The sequence below is a fragment of the Haliotis rufescens genome, unplaced genomic scaffold, assembly GCF_023055435.1.
Source record: "Haliotis rufescens isolate VD_foot unplaced genomic scaffold, xgHalRufe1.0.p SCAF_152, whole genome shotgun sequence".
Classification (NCBI taxonomy): domain Eukaryota; kingdom Metazoa; phylum Mollusca; class Gastropoda; order Lepetellida; family Haliotidae; genus Haliotis; species Haliotis rufescens.
The window spans coordinates 217,294-227,800 of record NW_025963838.1 but is presented as its reverse complement, the minus strand read 5'-3'; positions in this window follow the sequence as shown (position 1 = coordinate 227,800).

The window sequence follows — 10,507 nt, the reverse complement described above, 5'->3', positions numbered from 1 at the left end:
GGTGACAATGATTGTCAAGGCACTGTTGTGATGATGACAATGATTGTCAAGGCACTGTCATGATGGTGACAATGATTGTCAAGGCACTGTTGTGATGGTGACAATGATTGTCAAGGCACTGTCGTGATGGTGACAATGATTGTCAAGGCACTGTCGTGATGGTGACAATGATTGTCAAGGCACTGTCGTGATGGTGATTATGAACACTTTATGAATGTCAAGGGGTTGGTTTTTTAAAGATAGTTATCAAACTGAATTAAATAAACTCAGTAAATAAAATCAGCTGGAATTATATTTGATACAAGTGATTTTTTCGAGAAGTTCTGAAAATAGTGGGGCGGTTGGGTTGCCGAGTGATTAAAGCGTTCGTTCATCAAGCCAAAGACCCGGGTTTGATTCCCCACATGGGTACAATGTGTGAAGCCCATTTCTGGTGTCTACTTCCGTGATTATTGAGGCGTAAAACCATACTCACTCACTCACTGAAAATAGTGCCCCAATCAACATTGCCGCATCATGTGTATTTAGAGCCTCTGGCGTTAATAATTTTGGACTACGGGTAATTGAGTGACGTTTTTTTCGTTTGATATTAAATATGTTGTATTCAATGAGTGTATTTAGAAAAATATCAAATGTGTGTTTAAAGACGCCTCCAGCATTTCTTTAGGGCATTTCCCAACAACAGTGAGAGTGGGACTTTGTTTCCTTGCATTCGCTTCCACGGAGGAAATTCCTGAACATAGTTAAAGCATGTTTCAATGACTATTGATGTGTGAGCGAGTGTAGTTTTACGCCTCTTGAAACACCATTTCCGCAAAATCACGCCAGGGGACACCAGAAATTTACTTCAGACATTTTATCCATGAATGTGTGGAATCGAACCAGGGTCAGTGGTCTGACGAGTGAATGCACTTACCACTGGACCACCCCACCGCCCCTGGTTATTGTGGAAATATTGGTTAACTTTCCTGTACTGTTGTACACCTGTTTCTTATAAGCTTTATGTATACACAGAGATTGTATAACATGTATGCACATATATCTGACCCGTGAAGAGCCGGGGTAGAATAGGTCTTCAGCAACCCATGCTTGCCGTAAAAGACGACTACGCTTGTCGTAAGAGGCGACTGGCGGGATCGGGTGGTTAGGATCGCTGACTTGGTTGATTCATGTCATCGTATACCATCGATGCTCATGATGTCAATCAATGGATTGTCTGCCCTGATTCGATTATTTGAAAACCATATAGCTGGAATATTGCTTTGTGTGGCGTTACACAGGAAACTTCACATTTATGTCTCCGATTATCTATGATTTTGTAACAATATTATGTTGAACTTTTTTGTCTCCAAGGCAACAGGCTTGAAATGGAATTGGAGTTGGAATAACTCAAAAGTTGTTTGATATTTATTGACTTCTTGTGTAACGTTTTATAATAATTAAAACGTTGTAAACTGACGGAAGGCATAGTACGTGTTCCTTGCCGAGGTAAGAAACCTTTCAGTTTTTCTCATAGAAAATTAAGATCAATTAGTTTCTACCTTTATTTTTAAGAACTGGGCTTAGATTTAAATGTTGAGTTATGACTATAGCTATCTATCCGAATGTATAACTGCTTTAGAAGGACTTGTACATGGCAAACTCGTTCGCCAATTGCGCACATACATAAACCTAGTGAAGTGCCTATTACTGAATAAATTTAACCAATTCACTTCACTTTCATTTTCCACGGATTTAGACATCGTCATTAATGAATGTCAAGTTTAATTAACCTTAAGTCAACAATGACTGTTTCGTTACTTCTGCTGTGTTCCAAACATCATTGGGGGGCACGGGTGCCCAAGTCCTCTGAGGTGCCGCGATTCGCTATGCAGAGTTGCGTCCCTTGGACATGCCAGAAACCTATGATTGTTGGTTCGAATCCCTGTTCGCCCCGATTTTTCTAGGTTTGTCGGCACCATACATGTGCTCGTGGATTTCACCAAAGTGGTAAACGTCTGAGACCTGCATCACCTCGGGCTTTCCTCCCACATAAACCGGTTACGTCGTGATATAACTGGAATACTGTTTAAAACGGCGTTAAACCAAACTCATTCACTCACACTCACATCAAACATCATTATACCTATGAGCGGCTGGATGCTGATGATGTGCATCACCATCTTCCTGTGTGCAATTTATGAATATCATCACTGGATTTTTCATAGATATTAAACGTGACTGTCAAGAGAGCAATGTTTTGATATCTTTTGATTCACGTCTTGCTTCTTTGTACTTTCTATAGAGTTCATCGTCCGTATCGTGAGATTTTCCCGAGTGACATGTTCTCATTATGGGGGCGGTCGGGTAGCCTAGTGGTTAAAGCGTTCGCTCATCACGCTGAAGACCCGGGTTCGATTCCCGACATGGATACAATGTGTGAAACCCATTTCTGGTGTCCCCCGCTAGGATATTGCTGGAATATTGCTAAAAGCGGCGTAAAACAATACTCACTCACTCACTCACAACTCGCATGGTGCCCCAATACTGCATCTGGACGCCAAGGTTAGATCCTCACATCTCATATACTGCCGCCATACTGCATCTGGTCGCCACACCCTGACCTACACAACTCACATTGTTCCCCAAACCTGCATCTATTCGCAAAGCCCTTACACCACAACGCACCTATTGCCACAAAGCTGAATCTGGTTGTAATAGTCGCAGTGCTAAAATCGCTGTGTGCAAATTGACCCTGACCTCCACAACTGACAGTGTCCCGCAAGTTATAGTCGCCACACCCTGACCCCCACAACTCACAATGTTCCCCAAGCTGGAGTCGCCACACCCTGAACCCCACAACTCACAGTGTTCACCAAGTTATAGTGGCCGCACCCTGACCTCCACAACTCAGAGTGCTCCCCAAGCTGGAATCGCCGCACCCTGACCCTCCACAACTCAGTGTTCCCCTAGTTATAGTCGCCACACCCTGACCTCCACAACTCACAGTGTTCCCCAAGCTGGAGTCGCCACACCCTTACCCCCCACAACTCACAGTGTTCCCCAAGTTATGCTCGCCACACCCTGACTCCCACAACTCATAGTGTTCCCCTAGTTATAGTCGCCACATCCTGACCCCCACAACTCACAGTGTTCCCCAAGCTTGAGTCGCCACACCCTGACCCCCACAACTCACAGTGTTCCCCAAGTTATAGGCGCCACACCCTGACCTCCACAACTCAGTGTTCCCCAAGTTATAGTCGCCACATCCTGACCTCCACAACTCACAGTGTTCCCCTAGTTATAGTCGCCACACTCTGATCCCCACAACTCCACAACTCACAACTCACAGTGTTCACCAAGTTATAGTCGCCACACCCTGACCCCCACAACTCAAAGTGTTCCCCAAGTTATAGTCGCCACATCCTGACCCCCATAACTCACAGTGTTCCCCAAGTTATAGGCGCCACATCCTGACCCCCATAACTCACAGTGTTCCCCAAGTTATAGGCGCCACATCCTGACCCCCGCAACTCAAAGTGTTCCCCAAGCAGGAGTCGCCACACCCTGACCCCCACAACTCACAGTGTTCCCCAAGCTGGAGTCGCCACACCCTGACCCCTGCGACCTGGGGCTTAACGTAGTCATCATCTGGGCACCTCAGTAGTCGCTGCCTCATACAGGTGAGAACACTATCCATCTGACTGAAACAAACCACGGAACATTCACTTGTTATCAGGTGCTAATTCATTCCCATTTTATTCGTTCGTCTTTCATCAATGTGTGAATCGTTTTTCCCTGAGGTTAAACTTCGGTATAACTGTATAAATATGATATAAGTAAGTGTTCAAAATATCACAATTACGCTGTGTCTGTCACCTGTCCACTTTGGGATAGTGTCAAGACACACGTGTCCTTACGGGCAATGTCGGGACACCTGTGTACTTACGGGCATGCCGGGACACCTTTGTACTTGAAGGCAATGTCAGGACACCTGTGTACTTACGGGCAATGTAGGGACAACTGTGTACTTAAAGGACAGTGTCGGGACACCTGTGTACAAAGTAAAGGACAGTGTCGGGACACCTGTGTACCTACTCACAGTGTTGAGAAAGGTACTCCTCCGTAAATTGTTCCCTGTATTGGAGACCCGCCCGTACGTTGCACGTCCTGAAGTCAGCCTGCATCATGTGCACCGCACACAGCACGAGGGACTCGGCGAAACCTGGGGCATTTAACACCAGTGTAGTCATCTGCTTCCCGGAAGAGGAGGTCGACGTCAGAGCGGCAGCTGTCCAACATGACGTCATGCCATGTCGTGGAGGAGATGGTGGGAAGGGATACTGTGGACAAAGGGAGACAACTCAGTAAAGTAACCAGCATCCCTGGTTTGGAGTTTGTGCAGGTGTGCAAGTAATGCAGGTCTTATATTTACTACTTTGGTGAAAACCCCGAGCAGGGAATGTGCTGGCAAACAAAGGGTCATAACTGCAGCGAACGTTGGGATTCGAACCCACTACTATTGGTATCAAGGTGCAACTCTACGCAGAGCCTCCTCCATGGATTTAGTGTTACTCTGTAGTGACTAATAAAACAAAAAGAACACTTATAATAGCTCTCCGTGTGCAGTAGTGCAGATGGTGGCGTTGTTTCCACGTTTAATCAAGAGTCCCTGACCACACATTGACTGACTTTTTGGGCTCAGCTACTCTTACATAATTCTTATATACTCTTATTGCAAGTCAGGCTGAAGAAATACAGGTAAATCACTTTGTCGACAAAATAAGATTTATTCAGAATAAAGGTGAACAATTACACTCTATCTGTAGGATAAAGTACGTCCGAAGGTGTTTAATATATTTAAAACCTGCTTCCGTGGCATAAAACAGAGAGGCATCAGGATAAGTGTTTTGAAAATGTCAATTATTAGATTGTCTGGTCCAGACTCGACTATCTACAGACCGCTATCATTTAACTGAAAAATTGCCGAGTGTGGTGTCAAAAAACAAACAAAATACTTGCATACACTAACATTTAAATATAGTAATATATACCTCGCTGTTTACATCAAAAAGTACTACATTTTTGACAACTGGTTATTGTCAAAACATTGTATTTCACTCACAAATTCCCTACTGTATACTAGTGTCTCCCAGACCTAAGAGAATGAATTACGAAATGAATCCAACTCAAGCCTTGAATGATCCGGCAAGGCCAGGATGCCTCAGCTCTAGGAATTAAGCATGGTTCTGAGCTCCATTTAGGAGATAGACCTACTGTGTTTTGACATTTGATGTTGTCCCACTGTGGAGTAGATACCTCTTATTTTAATTTTAATTTTGTCCTACCATGACGCTGAAAACGGTGCTCTCTTACAACGCATAACAACACAGGGTTCAAAGATACGCAATCTTAGAACATTCCCTTAAGTGGTCACAGGCTGTTACATATGTAACAAATATTACTTAAGTTCAAGATTAAAAACACCACAGTCTTGAGTAGTTCAAAATAAGTATTCAAAACATATAGTTTTTCAAAAGGAAGGTGGCAAATATCCCTCATAACTTAGTCCAAAGACAGATGTTTTAATTTCTACCAACCTGCTTTGCAGAGTTTGGACTGACCCCAAGTCAGTTCTTGGACATCAGCGAGATAGGTCATTTCTTGGAAATCGAACATGCCATTTCCGTTGTAGGGGTGGCAGGTTGTAGAAATAGTTTTTAAAACGCTCGACGAATATATTTCTACAACAAACTTTATGAATTAATATTCTACTATTTATTTTGCATGTGTAAGTCTTATTAGTTAGTTAGCAATTACCCCCAGTAAATATTCACAATAAACGCCTCTCAACCCCAATTCTTGGATGTGGCAGAAGTGGCAGAAGAATGTGACCTACATCACAGTTACTCACACTTCAAAGTTGTCAATATGACTGCCAATGTTTACATTTTTCGTGCCTCTGTAGACAGGTTACAAAGCAAAGTGACAACACCGATCTGAGATGGGGTTCAACATTACCCTGTAGATTCACGGGGAATGAGCATGCTGGTACAATGTGATTACCAATTGAACTGGAGTATGACCAATCAGCCGCTTTTTAGGCTGCAGACAAGACGCTTTTATGGCTGCAGACAAGCCGACTATTTTGACATGAGGAATCTGCATGATTTGACCTGTCAATTTGAAGTGTTCAAGAACTATTGTGGTCCAGAAACAGTGGTTCGTGTATGATTTTCTTAATTGTGCATGTTCTGAAATGAATATCATCAAGTTTCATAAGTTGCAATGATCAAGTGTGCTTTGACTTCAGTGATGTAAGGACATTGTTTTCACCTTTCGAAGTAGCGAGAGAATCTAGGAGTGTTTTATGAGGGACAAATCCTCACGGAAGTGGTAGACGGAGATGGCAATGAATATCACAAAAAGATATGGAAACAACATGTTGTCATGCATAAAGTTTCTTCAAACATGTTTTATAATGTTTTATGTTACTGTCATTGTCGGTTGTTTCAATGAGGAAATAGTCTGTCCCGAATCTGGTTGCCATAGAATGTTCCTAACAGTTTCATAAATATTTCATTTGTATGGAAAATATATGCCTTCGTTAAATCTTGTCATGGAATCAGCGTAGCAGTCAGGGTCGCGGCCTAGAACGCCAAAAACATCCGATATCAAACTACTGTATTTCCTCTATTAGACGTTTGGCCGTCTATTAATTTTGCGAGAGCCCTTGACTCGGCATGTATTAGAGGCCTGGCTTCTATTTGAGACCCTTTTAAAATTCATATATTGTAGATATACATTTTTAAATGAGATTACTTTATTTTTGAGACTACATGTTAGTCTAACAGTATACTTATACTTGGAAATGATTTTGAAAATGCCTTTTTATAATTCATAACATATGCCATAATTATGAGAATAAATACTATAATTTATGCCTATAATGTGATGGTATCGCAATCACTCACTCACCCATCCACAAACCAACCAACAGAACTCTCTAACTCACTCACCAAACCACCCCTCTCACTCACTCACTCACACATTCACTCACAACTCACCAGATATTCAAGAGAGTTTTGAAAAGCAACATTGTTTCGCAAAAGATATTTTCCTTCCAACTCACCCTACCCATGAAGATTCGGTGTAGAATAAGACTTCAGCAACCCATGCTTGCCATAAATGGAGACTATGATTGTCGAAAGAGCCCACTAAAGGGATTGGGTGGTCAGGCTCGCTGACCTGGCCGATGCATGTCTTTGAATTCCAACTGCGTGGATCAATGCTCATGATGTTAATCACTGGATTGTCTGGTTGAGACTCGATAATTTACAGACCGCTGTCACAAACCTTGAATATTGCTGAGTGTGTCGTTAAACAACAAACAAACAAACAAACAAATCCTACCCACCCGTCACTAGTACCCAACAAAGCCACACCTAATCCAAGTCCCCCTCCCCCCCCCTTCACACAAACACTTACCTGACGTCCACAGCTCCCCTACAGTCCCTCCATACCAAGTCCAGATCCCTCTCCCTCCTACATACATCAACGCCCTGCAAAACCTCTCTATGTAGGTCGTAGATGTAGGCAAAGACGTTGACGTTGCAGTCACCAAGACACGCGACCAAGAGCGGGACCCTCCAGCGTCCCAACATGATGCGACATTCTTTTACCTGTCCGTCAGTCAGTGTACCCCTGCTTTACCTGTGTTGTACGTGTGTTGTATCTGTGTTGTATATGGGCTGTATCTGGGCTGTACTGTCTGACAACACATGTTATGTAACTACACCTGACTCGGGTAGGTATCTGTGTGTTCCAGTGGGTTCACATATTACCGTAGTTACCTAAATGATTCAACCCACAATGCCTAGAAAAAACAGGTTGTTGGTGCAGATTGTGTTCGTTGTCCTATACGACTGGTGCTGTAAACATGTAAGCAAACAAAGTCACACCATCCTACTCTTATGTCCCGCAAGGATACAGGAGGTCGCTATTCATTGTCACTCGTTTCCTGACTAACGGATTAGACGAAATATTAGCTGAAAGAGTACGGTAGATAGCGTTGTTGACAAAACTGTCGTAATTCCTGGTAGAGGGGTTGCGATAAGTCTTGTAGATGTACCTCAGAAATAGTTCTTTACTGAGTAATATATGCACTTTATTTCGAATCGTATTCCGTGACATATGAGTGAGGACTATTTAGCAGGTCAGTTTATACACTGGCGAATTTAGAGAGGTGCCATCCCACACCACTGCATTTCAATCCACCACATCCCACCCCACCCCGCCCACCTCATCCCACACAACCCAATTTCAATCCACCCCACACCACACCATTTTACCCTTACCCATCCAACCTACCCAACCCAACACAACCTTATTTCATTCCACTTCGCCCGACCCCAACCCATCCCAGTCCACACACAAACACCCTATTTCACTCCACTTCACCCCACCCCACCCAACACCATTCCACACCACCCCATTTCAGCCCTCCTACCCCCACCCCACACCAAATCATTTCAAATCTGTAGAAATTACTTGGATAATTGCTATCATTACAAATTATCTGACAACTCGTTTTTCAAAGCATATCTAAGTCGCTTTCACTCGTTAGATACGTTTTTAAACAACTCGTTCAAAGATAAATGCTATCTGACAGACACTCGCATGGTTATCTCTATAGGACAAGCAGGATTATAAATTGTAGCACATACAGTATTATAAATTTAACAGATATATTTACACACGCAAAAATTAGGGTATGATTTCCATGTTGTACTAATAAAAATTATATAATGAGTAGGTTTCTCGGCAGGATAAAGCCAAAAGATTAAAACGATATCCGCTGGGGTCATATGCGGATAGAGATACAAATATCAAAGATGAAGTAGGGAGTAGTTTCAGTGTATACAAACAAACATAGCGTAGCCCTTGTCATTCGGCGATCGAGTGAGAATTTACCATCGGGAATCTGGATAAAATTACTTGGATAATTGCTATCGTTATCAAAAGAATATTCTGATATATTGAAAATCAGTGTCTAACTGTGATGTGGTTAAGGCATTTTACAAGTTTCGAAACAATTTTGCGAGGGAACTAGCCAAGCGGGATCAGTTTCCATATCTGCACTTATAGACCTCTGCGTCTTGGAACCTTTTCACAAATTAAAACCGTTGGATTTCGCCGAAATACGGTCGAATTGTTACCTTGTTTGGTTTTGTTGCTGTATGTAAAACTGTCTGCACTTCAAAACGTTATGAAAAGACAGGACATCTCACAGACTAGGGCCAGAGTAGCTTCCCTTTGATAAAGGGCAGTAACTCTATGGGACTGACCGATGAATAGCAGGGAAAGGCAAGTAAAATCATAAGAAACAGGTTTCAAATATCAGGCGAAGTTAGTGCATGATAGCTCGTTGGAAAGCTCTCCAAATTCTAACACTCTTAATACAAAATCTGACACACCTATTGACCTTTTTCACACTTTCGCCATCTTTGATCGAAAGCGAGGCTTGGAGAGCATAGCTCCATGCAGTGTGAGTCGCATCAGCTGATAGGGAGCAGACAGCATGTTGACTGTGCATTTCACTGATGGACATTCAAACAACCAAAACATGGTATCCTATGTATCTAATACAGAAGATATATTTCACATTTAATCCTGAGGTCCAACTAAAATATGCCTGTAATACACTGGAATTTGCTTTTTGCTGTCAGGATCCCGGAAGTGAATCGAAAGGTGTATTTCGAGATACGTATTTCAGAAATAGATTGTTCTATCATAACCTCATCGGCATATATGTACAATTTGAAAGTACACTCAATGACAGAAGTTTTGTATCGTAAATAAACCGCATAAATGAAAAACGTCAGTGTTCTTTTGCAAATTTGCTCAGTCAATGCATGGTTTTGCGAACTCAAGATCGTCGATCATGTTTATTTCACGTTTCATAGTGCTGTTTGCTGCACAACGCACTATCGTTTTGCTATGAGTCCAGTTGACAAAAGACACTTTTTCTGCTATGATTTTCATCTAAACATATTACGATATCAATGAAATTAGTTCACAAAATAACTCGTGTGTCAAAATAAATATTCAGAAAGGGTGATAACTCTATTCAGTGTGTACAATGATTGCGATTGCACCGTGCACGACAAACGTAATAATGTGTAAACTGTTTAAAATAAGTTAAAAGGAAACTTAAAATTGATAAATATAAATAATGCATGAAATTGAAGACCTAATCCTGTATGATGATAGGTAATTGTATATCAAAAGGAAGCTACTAATACATTTATCCTGAATAGTTTGAAAATGTCTTGATCAGATATGAGAACAGATTAAAAAAACAAAAGATTATAAGGAATCAACTTCAATTGGTAATCAAGCCAAGATAAAATATATGTATCAGTACAAATAATGTTGATGGAACAATCTGGATTTCTCATATTTAACAAAGAAAAACAAACCGAAATTTTCATGTCTCTATTTCTCGCAATATAAGTTTTCAAAACTT